Consider the following 16,811-nt stretch of genomic DNA (forward strand, 5'->3'; position numbering starts at 1 on the left):
ATGTGAATCTATGATGTATAAAGGCTCAAACCTCACGTATAAGGGTATGATATGCGATATGCATACATTGCTAGTTCCTTAGGCGAATTATTCTCAAATAACCACCCACTAAATACCCGATATGCTTATTAATTTGAACTTAACCATGACAAAAGACCAAATGGTTTGTGACATCCCTCGTTGACTTGGTTACTTGTGCTTTTGAGATTGCTTTGAAAATAAGACATTTTTGAAAATTTTTTTGAAATTTTCCCCCATCCCCACACTTGAGGTAAACATTGTCCTCAATGTGTAGTATTTAAATGAACGGGTCAAAATCGAAAATTTTTACTACTCCCCCATCCCCACACTTGAGGTACATATTGTCCTCAATATGTAAGAACTAGAGTTGTAAAGCACAAGGGATGTGACACGGCTAACCTCCCCAAGATTACACCCCGGAAAATAAAATACAAGATACAATCCACTTATTTGCTAACTACAAATCAAAGGTAAAAAGAAACGTATGCACCTGGTTTTTCGCTAGTTCCTTGTGCGCTCTTCATCTTTTCAACTAAGCGGTCGTCTCACGAACATAGTGTACCTACAAATCTTAACCCTTGTGTAGCAGCATGCTTCTCACAACCATCAAAATTTGTTAATTACCTAGTTCTACCACTTTTATGAAATTATTACCAAGCCATACATTATTTACTTTGATTTATGTGGAAAAATAATTTACAACAATAACAAGCCTAACTCACTTTCGTAGGAATCACGGTTGCATTTAGCGTATGCAACAAGCCCTTTAAACCTCCCGATAGCTCGGGAGGACGAGTCGGTCTCGTGAGGGTTATATAGGGAACACACCCACAAAGTTCATTTAACTAGGCAAAAATTAAATAAAAACGAAAAGAAATAACGGAAAGTAATATACAACAACAACAACATAGAACATACCATACCTCTACCGCTGATATCGCTCATTTGGATCCGTTGGCGGGTTGGGTTGGTATGGATAACCAGTGAGGGCCTCGAACATCTCCCTATAGTTATCTAAGGGGCTTTGCTCCCCTTGAGGCGGTGGTTGGTACGGGATGGGGATGAAGCTGGACCCCACCGCTTCGGGCCAATGCGGAGTTGGGTCGGATGGGCCTTGAGGATAGGGAAGATCGGAGTAATTCGTCCACCCCGAGTGTTCGGCGTAGGGGAGGCCGGCTTGGTAGTCTCGATGGTGTCGCTCCTGATCATGCAACACTTTGGCGTTATTAATCGCCATCTGTTGAGAGACATACATAGCACTCCATCGGCGGCGGTTTGCTTCTGCTTCTTGTTGTCGATGCGCCGCCTCTTCTTCTTCCCACGCCCGTCTTCGGGCCACTTCGTCCTCCTGCATCTTTGCTAAATGTTCCATTTGTGACCTTTGCATGGCCTGGAACATTTCCTGCTCTTCCATGAATTTATTCATCCTTTCCCGTTGGGCTCCTTGAGCGTCCCAATATTCTTGCATTGAAGCTCCGTAAGACCCTTGCCAAGCTTCTCTCCTTTGATTGTATTCCCGACCCTCTCCTATACACGCGGAGACATTATCATATATCTCATGTTGCCCCCTGTCAAAGTTTTTGTAGGAGGGTACCCGTCGTCGGGTCACAAAACCTGCCACCTCAGCGTTTATCTCCCTATGTGGCCGCATATAACGTTGCCTTGGCCTTCGTGCCTCGGAGGGTTCAGCTTCCTCCTCTTCTTCCTCTTCTTCCTCCATCTCCACATCTTCTTCCTGCACGGGTGGTGCCCCGGAAGTACGAACCTCAAACTTGTTCCCCAAATCATCGGTCACCACATACCTATTTCCCGAAAACTTGACCTCTATCCTCCAATTTTTCTTCATGTAACCCCAAGTAAATTCCTCCACTGGCTTAGAGACCCATAGTGTTTCCGAGGGCAAGCAATTCTGCTGCACAAGCATGGCACTAATGAGGCGTGCATACGGAATAAACCGCCTCTGAGACGACTCCCTGGTAGCCCATGTGTTCATCATGACTATGTGCCTCCACGACAGTGTCGGGGTCCCATACAATAAGGCATGCACCACCCTGCAATCACTTACTCTCACACCCCCACGATCACCAAATCTTGCAAAAATGTTCTCAACCGAGATCCCTTGAAGGATCTTTCCCTCGAGCGACATATGCTTCCTTTTCATGTCACCCCCTGGGTGGGTTGGCAAAATAACATCTATCAATTGATCTATATCGTTGGTGTTCAAATGATTATCCAAAAAATTCTCAATGGATGGGTAATCATAGGCTTGTACCCCCAAAGAGTCAAACCCAGCAATACGATTCATAGTTTCGAAAGACATCGTCATGTTTCCTCGAGATGTCTTCCCCACTAACTTCCATTGCGAAGGGGATTCATTCTTGTTTACAAGCTTCAAAGTGGACAACCACTCACATACTTCCGACAAGTAAATCCGGTGAGTATTGTCTTCACACCAATCCAAAACGCTCTCCCATCCCAACCTCTCAAACATTTGTACAATCCCGATGTTCCGGAATTCTTCTACATTCACGGTCCGTTCACATATTACTCTTGTTGGAACCGACGTGTTCACCCCGTTTGTCATCTTCCATTTCCACAACTTAGCTTCCAACTTTCTATCTTGGTAGCTCGACAACTGTCTGTTCTTTTCGTCATCCCAAATTCTGGCACTTTGACTATCCCTGAACTTTGCCCATTCCCAATCTTGTCGGTATAATCTTGCATCATTTTCTGCAACGGTGCTCGGTTGCTCCCACTTCTTCGGTATTAAACCGGAAGAAGACCCAATCCCAGATGATGAAGCTTGACCCGTAGTCTTTTGTCTCTTGCTTCCTGCCATGACTACAATCAAAAACAAGCAAAACATCAATATAGATTCAACCTTCATTAACTCCCAAACTTTGAACATGATGTATGATGTTGACAATTTAATTAACAAGTATACGCAAAGTCGCCTCTTTAAACTTCCAAAGTCGCTCACTTTGTCATAAACTTATTAATCTTTTGTTAATCGTACAATCTCATATAATTTCAACAAAATTTCAACATCATTTTCATGTTCAATCATGTTCATAACAGTGTAATCACTTCACTATGGTTATGACATGCTCAAATTCCATTCAAAACCACTAATCTTGCTCAAAATCATACTATCATAACATACATTGTCTAAACAACCTACTCTTAAACCTACGAGGTTAAAATTTCGGAAGAAAAACACTAATATATAATAATCAAACATAAATTTAAGAAGAATCCATACCTTTGGTGTTGTTAGACAAGAAGAACTAAGAAAAGATGACAAACAAGCACTTTTGATGCACACCCTTTCAAAACCCTAAAGAACACATCCAGAAATCTTGCACAATAGCAAGAATTGATGAAAACCGTGTTAGGGGTTTTGTTCGTCTTGAAAAATTACTCAAGATGGACCCAAGAATCAGTGGATTTGGTGGAGAATTGAGAGAGTTATGGTAAGTTGAAGGTTTAGGGTTCTTGAGGAGGAAGATGGAGAAGATGAAGGAATTGGGTAAGTAGGAGAGAGAGAGAGCAGGGAGTTTGTGGTCTCTAGATGGTGCAAGGATGTTATGAACCGAAATTGTGGTGACCAAGGGGTTTGAATGAGGTTTGGTGAGGTGAGAATAAGAGTTAAATCGTTTTTTAAACCATGGGGACGAGCTGCGTCGGAGACAAATTGAGAGCCCGTCGCCGATGGGTCTTGGAAATTAAGTGGGGGGCGACGGGTTATCAATCTGCCGACGGGCAAAATGGTGCCTACGGGCTATTTCCATAAGCCGTCGCCGACGTCATGACCCCGTCGCCGACGGTCACCCCCCCCCTTTTTTTTTTAAAAAATAGGAGGAAAATTATGACATTTTACCAAAAGGACTATGTACATTAAAAATTCCTAAAAATTATTAAAAATGTTTTTGTGATTTTTTTATAATTTAAAATTTATAAACAAATAACCGTTAACGGCCCTACCACCTCCCAAAAAGTCGTGTATTGTCCTCAATGCACCAAATCAAGTCTAAAACATACCTTGTATCTTCACGACCCGTTTGGAATGCCCGAACTTCACACAATCAAGAAAGGTTAGTATGAAACGGAAACGATTCACATCCAATTACGCAAACAATTGAATAAATATACATAACTTTACAAAACGTGTTACCGGTCCTTTTAATTCACCTCATATGTTGGTACGCTTCCCAAGAAACATACCAACTCCACACTTGCATCCTTTTTCTCTTCATTACCATCAAGGAATGGTTTAAGGCGATGGCCGTTAACCGTTTGCTTCGACCCGTCCTTCGGGTCCTTGATTGTAACATCTCCAAGTTTCCCGACCCGTGTAATCACATACGGGCCCATCCACTTACTCTTGAGCTTTCCGGGGAAGTATTTAAGCCTCGAATTGTAAAGCCAAACCTTTTGACCCACTTCAAACTCCTTTGGCTTTAACTTCGCGTCATGTGCCCTCTTCATATCATCCTTGTACTTTGAGGCACACTCATACGCTTCTTCCCTAAGCTCCTCCAACTCACAAAGCTTTAACTTTCGCTCCTTTCCTGCATCGTCATATTTCATGTTAACCTCTTTTATAGCCCACCAAGCACGATGCACAAGCTCAACCGGTAAGTGACAATTTCGCCCATAAACTAAACGATAAGGAGTGGTTCCAATAGGTGTTTTATGAGCCGTTCTATAAGCCCATAAAGCGTCATTTAACTTCGTTGACCAATCCTTTCGGTCGGGTCGAACGGTCTTTTGCAAAATTTCTTTTATTTGCCTATTGGAAACCTCAACTTGACCGCTTGTTTGTGGGTGGTAGGGAGTAGCAATTCGATGGTCAACACCATACCGTTTCAAAAGTTTGCCAAAGTTAAAATTCTTGAAATGAGATCCCCCATCACTAATGATTACCCGGGGAACCCCAAATCGAGAAATTATATTCGTTTGAACAAAATTGCAAACAACGGTGTGGTCATTCGTTTTAGTGGCAATCGCTTCGACCCATTTGGATACATAATCGACCGCCACCAAAATGTATAAGTTGCCATGCGAATTAGGGAATGGGCCCATGAAATCGATCCCCCATACATCAAAAATATCTACAATAAGGATCGGTTGCATGGGCATCTCATCCCTTTTTGATATGCTCCCTAACTTTTGACACTCAACACAATTTTTAGCGAAGTTAAAAGCATCCTTAAAAATAGTCGGCCAATAAAGGCCGCTATTGAGCACTTTGTGCCCGGTTTTGTGACCACTAAAATGGCCCCCACAAGCAAATGAATGCAAGTGCATCAAGACGCTAGGAATCTCCTCGTCGGGTATGCATCTTCGAACGACTTGATCCGGACAAATCTTGAATAAGTCCGGTTCCTCCAACGTGTAATACTTGATTTGAGACAGGAAGTGCAACCTCTTCCTTCTATCCCAATGAGCCGGCAAGTCACCTGTAACCAAATAATTGACAATATTAGCATACCATGGTAATATTCCAATTTTTAAAATTTGCTCATCTGGGAAAGTCTCATTAATTTCTTCACAGGAGGAATCCTCTACACTCAATCGAGACAAATGGTCGGCTACCACATTCTCGCTTCCTTTCTTGTCCCGGATCTCCAAATCAAACTCTTGTAATAGGAGTACCCATCGGATCAACCGTGGCTTAGCATCCTTTTTCTCCATGAGGTACCTAACAGCACTGTGGTCAGAATAGATAATAACTTTGCTACCCCATATGTAAGCCCGGAATTTATCTAATGCATAAACCACCGCAAGTAGCTCTTTCTCAGTTGTTGTATAGTTAAGTTGTGCATCCGAGAGAGTCTTACTTGCGTAGTAAATGGCAACCGGCTTTTTGTCTACCCGTTGACCCAACACGGCCCCAACCGCATAGTCGCTTGCATCACACATAATTTCAAATGGTAATGACCAATTTGGTGATTGCAAGATTGGGGCCTCAACCAATTTCTGTTTCAGCACATTAAAGGCATTTTCACACTGTTTGTCAAAATTAAAGTCTTGGTCTTTTAACAAAAGATTACATAGGGGTTTTGTAATATCACTAAACCCTTTTATAAACCTCCTATAAAATCCCGCATGACCTAAAAACGACCTAACACCTTTAACGGTCGTGGGATAAGGTAAAGTAGATATGACTTGTACTTTAGCACGATCAACCTCTATCCCACGACTTGACACTACGTGCCCCAACACAATTCCCTCTTGAACCATAAAATGGCTCTTTTCCCAACTTAGGACCAAACTAGTTTCAACACATCTTTTTAACACTTTATCTAGTTGGTCCAAACAAGTCTCAAACGATGATCCAAAAATTGAGAAATCATCCATGAAGATTTCTAAAGACTCTCCCACCATATCGGAGAAGATACTCATCATGCACCTTTGAAAGGTGGCGGGAGCATTACATAATCCAAACGGCATCCGCCTAAATGCGAAGGTACCGTAAGGACATGTAAAGGTACTCTTTGCTTGATCTTCCGGATGGATGGCAATTTGGTTATAACCAGAATAACCATCTAGGAAGCAATAAAATTTTTGCCCCGATAATTTCTCAACAATTTGATCAATAAACGGTAAAGGAAAATGATCTTTGGAAGTTGCGGTATTCAACTTCCTATAATCAATACAAATTCGCCACCCGGTTACCGGCCGGGTAGCTACCTCTTCACCTGCGTCATTTTTGACGACTTGTATGCCGGCCTTCTTGGGAACCGTTTGTGTTGGGCTCACCCATTGGCTATCCGAGATCGGGTAAATGATACCCGCATCAAGCCACTTCAACACCTCTTTCTTCACGACCTCTCGCATGTTCGGATTTAACCTTCTTTGCGCATCTCTAACGGGAGTCACATTCTCTTCCGTGATGATTTTGTGCATCACCGCCGAGGGACTAATACCCTTCAAATCCGCAATGGTCCATCCAATCGCCGCCCGATTGGTGACCAACACTTCCATCAACTTTTTCTCTTGCTCTCCGGTTAAATTTGATGCGATGATAACCGGGAGAGTATTGCCCTCTCCAACATAAGCATACTTGAGATGCTTTGGCAATGCTTTCAACTCAACTTCCGGAGGCTCCACTAACGACGGCTTCAATTTAGTATCAATGCTCTCCGGTAAGCTCTCGACTTGGTGTGTCCATGTCGGTTTTCCTTCTCTAACCGCAAGCACCTCTAAACTCCTCACTTCCTCGTCCATGCTTCGTTCCACCTCCACCTGTGACCTGTCAAACACATAACAATCCTCCATTGTGTTTTCCCCATAAACGACTGTGTCGCAAAGAGGTATACACGTGTCAACAATGTCTGCCATAAAGCATTCATCATCAACTGAAGGGCTCATAAGTCCGGAAAAAACATGCAACCTCAACCTCCGGTTTCCAAATGTCATGTCAACCGTCCCCGTTCTGCAATCAATTTGAGCATTTGCAGTTGCTAAGAACGGTCGACCCAAAATCACCGTAGGTTGCTTGGTTGGGTCCTTGGCCACATAATCAAGTACAAGAAAGTCCACCGGGTAGTAAAAATCCTCGATTTTCACTATCACATCCGAAACAATTCCACGGGGTAGTTTAGGTGTCAAATCGGCTAACACCACGGTAGTGTTTGACGATTGAAGTGGACCAAACTCATATTGGTCATACAAAGTACCCGGTAAAATGCTTACACTAGCACCAAGATCTAGAAGTGCCCGGTTGATTTTAAAATCGCCCACTTGAATTGAAATGATAGGCGCACCCGGATCTTGGAGCTTAGGTGGGAGTGCACCCGAAAGAATCGAACTCACGTTTTCGGTTAAATCTAATTTCTTTGGAAATTTGTGAGTGCGTTTTTGGGTACACAAATCTTTCAAGTACTTAGCATAAGACGGTACTTGTTTAATTGCATCCAAAAGAGGTAAATTGATTTTTACTTGTTTGAAGATTTCCAACAACTCTTCTTGTTGTGGACCTCTTTTGTTTACAACCTTTTTCGTCGGCCCCTTCAATGCTTCGGGGTAAGGGGCGGTATTAACCTCCACACCCTTTTCCTTAGCCTTGGGGACGGGAATGGCCACAACGGGAGTAACATTATTCTTTTTCAAATCGTTTTTATTTTGACCCGTTTGGCCATCCTCAAGCTCATCCTCACTAGCATCTTCCACCACCCCTTCAACAAATTGGGGTGGTGGTGTTTTGACACCACTATCAACAACTCGACCACTACGTAAAGTAACTTTATTAATTGGTACCTCACGTGTGTTCCTTGAGCTCGACCCTTGATGCTTAGGGTTTACGGTAGTGTCACTTGGAAGCTTTCCCGTGCCTCCCTTGATTTGGGCCACTTCTTCCGCTAGTTGGCCCACTTGTTTTGCTAATGCCTCATGTGCTTTGTCTCGAATCTCATTCTCCTTCTTGGATTCTTGCATCATCGAAAGCATCACATCCATCTTTGTATTCAAGTCATTACCACCGGTTTGGTTGTTTGACCCACCTCCGTTACCGCTTTGATTGTTGTAATTCTTTTGGTACCCACCTTGATACCCTTGGTTGTAATTCCGTTGGTAGCCTCCTTGGTTACCACCTTGGCGGTTTTGGTATGATGACCCGCTTCCTCCTTGGTTACCCGATTGGAAATTCGGGTTCATTTGGTTTGAAGCATTACCATACCGAAAGTTGGGGTGATTTCTCAAACCCGGATGGTAAGTGTTGGAGTTCATGTCATATTGCTTCCTATCTCCATACACTTGATTGACTTCTTCAGTGTAACCACTCGAACCCATTGAACATTGCTCGGTGCTATGTCCAATATCACCACAATCCTCACACACTTCGAATTGAACCGCGTTCACCTCTTTCTTCTTTTTCAATTGAGCTATCTCCCGCTCTAAGGAGGAAATCCGATCCTTGGAATCGAGATCGGGAAGTGACCGAGAAACCGGATGCCTTTTTGCTCTATCGGCCGATTCTTTTTGCTTGGACCGTTTGCTCATCCTCTCCAAAAATTCCCAATCGTCATCCTCATGGTTGCTCAAAAGGGTACCATTGCTTGTCGTCTCAAGCCGATTCCACGTCGCATCATCCAAGCCCCGTACGAAACATTTCACCAATTCCCATTTTTCTATTTGGTGATGTGGGCATCTCCTCATTAGTTCTTTGAATCGGGTGAATGCTTCATGTAAGGGCTCACTTGAAAGTTGACGAAATGACCGAATTTCATCTCTAGCATCGTCGGTCTTAGCCATTGAATAGTACTCATCCAAAAACGCTTGCTGCATTTGTTCCCAAGTTCGAATACTATTGGCCGGAAGGGTAAAGAACCACTGCTTTGCCTTATCTTTCAATGAAAACTGGAATAGGCGAAGCTTCACTTCCTCTAATGCGAAATTGTGTCCTCCAATAGTGTCACAAATGGATGAGAACTCCGTCAAATGGTTGTACGGCTCATCGTTAGACCTTCCGTTGAAATGAGGAAGAATGTTGATGTAATGGGGTTTACAATCAAACATCCTCCTTTCACATACTATTGGAGAATTGTTTTCGGTCACTATCGGTCGGAAACGGTCATTGACTCCCCGTGGAGGTTGTTGACGACGTTGTGGCCCGTTGACTTCTTGATCGACTTGTCTCCGATTATCCCGTCTTTCATCCCTTCGCTCCTCTCTTCGATTATCTCTCGGGTTACCGCCTCCCACAAAACGAGGAATCCGGTTAGGGTTTACATTGTTGTTGTTATTGTTGTTGTTGTAAAACCCTTCATTCCGGTTCCGTTGGTTGTTGTTTTGTGGTTGACGGTTGTTCCCATAACCATTGTTTCTTCCACCCCCGTAGCCATATTCCTCTTCCCCAACATAGTTGGCGTTTTGAGACCCAAACTCCTCATCGTCGTACCTTCGAGCATTGTATACGTTTCCCCTATTCAAGTAACCCCAATCTTCATCATCATTGGCTCGATCATCATAATAACCCCCATCGTCCGAATTTTCCGTATGAATGCTCACGTGTTCCGGTGATTGATAACCGGGAACACTATACGGTTCGTCATCGGGAATTGCATTCCTTAAATCGTCGATGTTGAAAAACGGGTCTTCGTTCACGGGATTGCCGTGATCACGGTTACCTCTTCGATCGGAGTTGACATTCCGATCATCAAGGTTAATAGGTAACGATGCTTGTCGGTGAAGAGGTTGTTGTTGAGGTGTTCGTTGGGTGTTGTTGGTGTTTTGGTTTCGGAAAGGTGGAGTGGGTGGTCTTGCATTGGTGTTACCACCCGGTAGCTCTTGAGCAGGGAAAAAGGTTCCTCGGGATTGGAATTGATTTGGGTGGAGGTTTTGGTTTGGGTTAAATTCTTGGTTGGAATTGTGGTTTGCCATTGAATCGGTTTCAATGGTCGGTGTAAGTGGTGGTGTTCGGTTGGTTTGATTAGAAGCAAGAGTTGCTTCTAATCGGCTTGCTAAGTTTCTTCTTGCGAGTCTTTCAATTTCCGGTTCGTAGACTAGAGGTGAAGTCCTCCCGGAATTTCGTGTACGCATGCACTACCTGTAACCTGCACAAGTAACACACCCCGCGTAACAAGGAAAAAGACAATACAAAAAAAGAAAGCAAAACAAATTAAACAGTTAATCACACAACTTCAAACAATATCCAAACACAAAGCGCACGCACTCCCCGGCAACGGCGCCAAAATTTGATCGGAGAGTCGCCCTCCGGTCAAAGATAATATTTATATACCCTAATTACCTTAACAAATAGCTAGTGGTAGCAAGGGGTCGAACCACGAAGAGTATGTGGTTTGCGAATGGACTTTGAATGAAATGAAGGTAATGTCACTTTTATGAAGCTTGCTATATGGTTTTTGTATATTTTTGATTGAGTTGAAGATGTAAATTATAACTACTAAAAACAAACAATTGCAATGATGTAAATAAAGGTTTTGACAATGATAGAGAAAACAAGGTTCACACCCGGTTCGGTTATTGCAATCCTAGGGTTCCTACACGTTTTAGATTTAATTCACTTGAATATGTTATTAACGGATTTCTATCATCAAAGCTTAGGTGCCAATTGTTATCAACGCATACACGGACTACAATGCACTTCGTTACTTCGGACAAATAAAACCTTTTGAATGACAAGGCATAATTGCACAAACTTATTTCGCAAAGTCAAATTTCATAACTCACTCGACAATTCACAAATATAGTTCAAATGCAAGACAATTGTCAATCAATTCAAATACAAATCAAGTTGTCACAAAATCAAACTAAAACATTGTTCAAACCCTAGACTTACAATTAACCTACACCGGGGTGAAACCTCCAAGAAATTAGCCGCTCATGGTGTAAACGGTACGATCAACGGATGCAAGAGACGTGAATTGGGTCATCTTGGAGCTTGAAGATGGATGGTTGAATGATTAGAGTTTGGGAATGGTTGATGGTGATAGATGGATTTAAGGTGGAAGAAGGGTTGTGATGGTGATGAACTAGGGTTTTGATTCGGTAAGGAATTGGGTTGTTGAGAGGATCGATTCTTGATTAGAGATGAAGTGGTAGTGAAGGATAGATGAATTATGGCTCCAAGACCTGTTTTCAAACTCCCAATAAAGTGTAACTCCCGAATTCCATGAGCCAGAACCAATAGAAATCGAAATAGAACTCCAAATGGCCAAAGTTCGCGTTTCACAAAACCAGCACCCGTCGCCGACGGGCCTGACCCCGTCGCCGACGGGCTCCCAAAAATCCATATTTGGCCGACGGCCTAACCACCTGGATACGGGTGAACTCAGCCTACGGGGTTATCCAGGGGGCGTCGCCGACGGCCTGGACCCCGTAGACGACGGCCCCCTAAAAACCAAAGTTCCATTTTTCGCTCCTTGCACTTCCAGTTGATCCATAACGCATCCCGGTGCTCTGGTTTTCGACCCGATGACCCGTAAAGCTCCCGAAAAGCTCCTTAAACTCCATCAAACCTGCAAAACACATTCTTGATTAAAAGTAGGCTATTCGAAACTAAAACTTACGTAAAAACGTTAAGTTAAACAATAACAAGCACCGGTTTTCAACCGCGTATCAGAAAGAATGCCTCTTTTAGTCATTTTACATCAATAAGCTAAGCCAAACACTTTTTTAAAAAACAACTTATTGACTTATTGGCTTTTTCCACCCCATAAGCTAATCAAAACACTTTTTTTAAAAACTCCTTTTCAAAAAGTCATTTTTCCCAAAAGTCCTTTTCTTAACCGATGGCGGAAATTCATCTTTTCCTTGGGTTATGTCACACCCCAACCGATGGCGGAAACATCGGGGCGCGGTACTAAGCGAATCAAATTTTTCAAGAGAATCCATAACACTAATTGTTTCGATAATGATTAATCAAGTTTCATAAAATTGTCTAAAACATCAACCACAATTCACAACCACAAAAATATCAATAACATAAACATTAAACATTGTTAGAACTTCCTAAATTATCTAAGATGAGTTTCTGAGCATCATCCTAGCTTGTTTTCTTGATTTCCCAGCTACTGTCAACCTGCAACATGTATTAAAATACTATCAACAAAATGTTGGCGAGCATACAAGTTTGAATACGTAGCATAATAGTTTAAAAACTCATATCCAACACAAAAACATATAATAAGTTTCACCATGCTAGTTTACGCAGTCCAAGTGATAGCCCAAGTTTCCAATGTGTAACACCCCGAAAATATAAAACTTTATATTAGAATTATAAAGTGTAAAATAAACAAGAATGAGCTAACTAGGATAAATAACCAGTTAGTCATAAACCTTGTTATAACAAAGAAACTTGAGTTAAAACACTTAGAGATTAACTTGGTTTTAATTGGGGGGGGGGGAAGTGTTAAAATGGGAAATTTAATATTATTAAAACTTAAAAATAAAAACCAAACACACTTTTAGAGGTGTCTGGATAGATCAAGAACAGGAAAAGGGCGACCAACCCTATGACAACCCTCATAATTACATGTATCCGTACGATTTATTAATGTTAATTAAAGTGCTTGATGACTGTGCTGAATTACTTAACTGCTTTCTGATTACTGTGTCATACTTACATGTGCTTGTTAACATACTAGTCTTGTGCAGAAAATTTACTAAATAGTCCTGTATGCTTTCCTGAGTGTTGGGAATTAAAAGTGTTACAAAAAGATACATAAAAGACACTATACGGAATAACTTAGCACTTTAACGGAACGGTATCTAACCAAACAACCGGACATTACCCGGAACACTAAAATACTATCAGAGACATTATCTTTATTTTTCTGAGCTAGTTATGGTTCCTGAGCACTATAACACATTAAATAAAGCATCAAACACATAACACTAGACTTTTACCATTTAACTTCCACTAAACTACCTACTTACCAAATAATTTCCATTTAAACCCCCCCCTGTTAAAACCGGCCCCATGGTGGCCCCACCTTAAGATTTTCATAAATCTTCACAAATCCTTCCTAAGTCCTTCCATATCTTCTTATTGGATTTAGTGTGATTATGTTGGTACTTCTTAAGACACTTTACCTAATGGATAATAAAACTAGATTATAAGTAGCATGTGCATCTTCACAAAATCAACACTTAAACTCTTCTCTTCCTCCTCCCCATATCTCGGTCGTAGCTCCCCCTATCACCACCACATTTTCGGTTTTCATTCTAGCTATCCAAGTGTACTTCAAGGGGTTACAAGGTGTCCAACAAAGCTTGGTGTTCTCGGAACTTGAAGGACCACCTTCGTTTGCTTTTATCCTCTACATTTCTAAGCTTGTTTCTTCCCTAGCTTTAAGCTAGTTGTAAGATCCTTTTTCACTCTTGTTACTTCCTATTTTTAGTGGTTAAAGATAATATTATGTTGATTCTTACAAGAACACTAAAGATCATGAACTTAAAACTTGAACATAAACTTTACATAAGATGAAATAATGCTAGAAGTAAAGTTGTTTTGTTATGTAGTTGATTACTTGATGCTTGCTTGATGACTACTAGTAGTATAATGTTGAACATCATGGTTGAACTTGTTAAAGTAAGATTAAAAACTTAAGTTAACAAGTTAGGAGGTGATTAGTGATTTACATAAGGGAATCACCTCCATATTTCAACATAAACTTGGTAACAAAAATGATTTCTTGAAAAATAAGTAAACAAAGTGAGTTGACGATCGTATGGATCCGAGGTTTACAAATGGTTTTCTTAAATAAACCAAGAGTAGAAGATGATTTTTGAAAGGTTATGACTTTTGTTAAACCTACGCTATTTTAGTAACAAAATAAGCGTAGAAATGCTTTTTAGAACAAGAAGATCCAATAACTACATATTTTTGCAAAATGAGTTTACAAGTTGTAAACGTCTAAAAACCCCAAGAGTAAGATTTTAACAAAAGTAAACACACTTTGGAGGGTAACTAAACCCACTAAACACCCCACTAAGTTACTACACGTTTTTATGAAAAACCAAGTTCATGTTGTATGTAAAGTGCATTGTTTTTGCACTTGACTAGTGTAATGTTGTTTAGTAACTTGTTGTTGATTGATTTAATATTTTTCCGAAAAGAAAATGATATGCTAATAAGCATGGACACCTCCATTTACAAAGGAAAATGATATGTACCGCCATCCTCCATAGGTAGGATGCCAATATTAATCGGGTTAAAGAATTAAAACGGAACCTACATATCCTCCTTGGGTAGGATATGTACCGCCATCCTCCATAGGTAGGATGCCAATATAAATCATGCGTATTCTCCTTGGGTAGAATACGTACGTTCGTCCTCCTTGGGTAGGACAACATCCTTAAAACTTACTAGACAAAACTCTATCATGAAGTCCCTCATTTTATATCGACTTAATCGCCGAGGCCAATGGCGAGCGGGTCATTAGTTAATAGCGCTATTAGGTTTAACAAACCTCACACCGTGCCAGTCGGACGGGCGTGTACTAATGGACTATGGCAAACTGTCAATGATGATAGACATTGACGTAGGGCACAACTTATTTTCGTTAGTAGTCGATATGGTAACGGTCTAGTGGTTCACATGGGGAAGCCCCCACTGATCATGGATATGGTTTGGGTAATAAAGAAGGAACTGGTTAATCATATTTTCAACTATGGGGTAACCCCCACGGTAAGTAAGCCAGCCAAAGACAAACCATGTTTTCGGAAACAACTTAAAACTAAACAACCAATCGTGAACTCACTCAACTTTGTTGTTGACTCGTTGTTACATGCCTTACAAGTCGTTAGATGCTTGTGGAGCTTGCACGAGGAGGAGGTCGTTGTGGGATATGGACTGTTATGCCCCGTGCTTAATATTTAATCCTTATGAACTTATTAAACTTACGTTTTGGACTTTAAACTTATGAAGTATGGAACTTATGTTTTGGACTTACGTTTTATGCTTCCGCTGTTAACTTAAAGTCGGTTACTTTCTTTTGGTCACCAACTGTATTGTGGTTGGTTTATTTACTTAATTACGATGTTCAATATGATTGGTGGCCCGATCCTGGTCATGTCACGCCTCTAAGCGGTGATACTCCGCATGGTGGATTTTGGGGGTGTGACAGATTGGTATCAGAGCCATTGGTTATAGTGAACTTGGTTTTAAAAAGAGAAAAGCTTTTTGACAAAACCAGACTATAACCTGTACAATGCTCAACGATCCATAACGACGCTTCGCTCCACGTGCAAGACTCGACACAATAGGTGGTATGATTTATGTTATATTGTCGGTTAGATTGTTCACACTGTGCATTAGTTAACGTGATAACTGTTATTTGAACCTCGTGTGCTTACTCTTTCCTGTTATCCCACGCTTACGCACTTTCGCGACACTTTTCTCACTTACGTTGCTTCGTTGTGAGGATCATGAACGGACGCGGAGGACGTATCAACCTAACTCAAGCCCAGTTGACGGCTTTGATCAATGAACGAGTGGCTGAGGCACTCGCAGCTGTCCCTGCAGGAGGTATAACCTGCCATATCAACCCATCATAGGACGTTTAGAACCTACCCTAGCAAACCAACCATTGTGCTTAACCTTGTCTTTTATTCTCGCACCACAGGTCAACATGCTTAGCCTCCTGTGTGCACGTTCAAAACATTCATGGATTGCCGACCTAGTACTTTCAGCGGCACAGAAGGAGCTGTAGGTCTTCTCCACTGGTTCGAGAAGCTTGAATCTGTTTTTGAGATGTGTGAATGCCCTGAAGATCGTAGGGTAAAATATGCTACTGGAACACTCGAAGGTGATGCGTTAACCTGGTGGAAAGCACAGGTTCAACTGCTAGGGCTGGCGGTTGCTAATGCCACCCCATGGAACGACTTCAAAGATTTGATCAAGGAAGAGTACTGTAGTCGTGACGACATCCACAAGCTAGAGGTGGAATTTTTCAATCTGAAAATGACGGGGTCGGAAATTGAGGCGTATACGAAGAGGTCAAACGAGCTGGCCATCTTGTGTCCTACTATGGTGGACCCTCCCATCAAACGTATTGAGTTGTACCTCAAGGGTCTTGTACCAGAGATTCAGAGTCACGTGACTTCAGCTAACCTGGATACCATTCAGCAAATCATCCGGTTGGCTCATCGTCTCACTGATCAGACTGTTGAACAGAACAAGCTGCCCAAGCGTACCAGCGTTACTACTACTGATGCTCCCAGTGATAACAAGCGCAAGTGGGATGGAAATTCGGGCAAGGGTTCTACTTCAGTTCAGTCTCAGTCCCAGCAGCGAAAGACAGATGAGTACAGGAGCCCCA

Source organism: Helianthus annuus, chromosome 12 (genome assembly GCF_002127325.2).
Source record: "Helianthus annuus cultivar XRQ/B chromosome 12, HanXRQr2.0-SUNRISE, whole genome shotgun sequence".
NCBI classification, from domain to species: Eukaryota; Viridiplantae; Streptophyta; class Magnoliopsida; order Asterales; family Asteraceae; genus Helianthus; species Helianthus annuus.